The sequence below is a fragment of the Arachis duranensis genome, chromosome 9, assembly GCF_000817695.3.
Source record: "Arachis duranensis cultivar V14167 chromosome 9, aradu.V14167.gnm2.J7QH, whole genome shotgun sequence".
NCBI lineage: Eukaryota > Viridiplantae > Streptophyta > Magnoliopsida > Fabales > Fabaceae > Arachis > Arachis duranensis.
This window is the reverse complement of record NC_029780.3, coordinates 78,546,883-78,547,600: the sequence shown is the minus strand read 5'-3', so window position 1 is coordinate 78,547,600 and position 718 is coordinate 78,546,883.

Genomic DNA, 718 nt, shown 5'->3' with positions numbered 1-718 from the left:
ATTCATCTCAAGGGTGCATCAAGACCACTTCTATGAAGTTGTGGCCTTGAAGAAGGGTCAACTTTGATCAAAGGTTGGACCAAGTCCTCATAGACATTTGTGAAGAGGGCGTTCAATAAAAGAGAGATTCAAGAGGGAAACCGGTTCAACTGAGAAGGCATGAGACCCCACTCATCATGAAATCCCTGAGATACCTCAAGGGATGCACTTTCCTCCACAAAACTATTGGGAGCAACTAAATACCTCCCTAGGAGAATTGAGTTCCAACATGGGACAACTAAGGGTAGAGCATCAAGAACACTCCATCATCCTCCATGAAATTAGAGAAGATCAAAGAATCATGAGGGAGGAGCAACAAAGACAAGGAAGAGACATTGAGGAGCTCAAGCACTCCATAGGATCTTCAAGAGGAAGAAAGAGCCGCCATCACTAAGGTGGACCCGTTCCTTGATTTCCTTGTTCTTTATTCTTCTGTTTTTCGAATTTATATGCTTATGTTTGTCAATGTTTGTGTCTTATGATCATTAGTGTCTTAGTGTCTATGCCTTAAAGTTATATGAATCCATCACCTTTCTTAAATGAAAACTGTTTTTATCATAAAAGAACAAGAAGTACAGGATTTCGAATTCATCTTTAAAACTAGCTTAATTAGTTTGATGTGGTGACAATACTTTTTGTTTTTTGAATGTATGCTTAAACAGTGCATATATATCTTGAA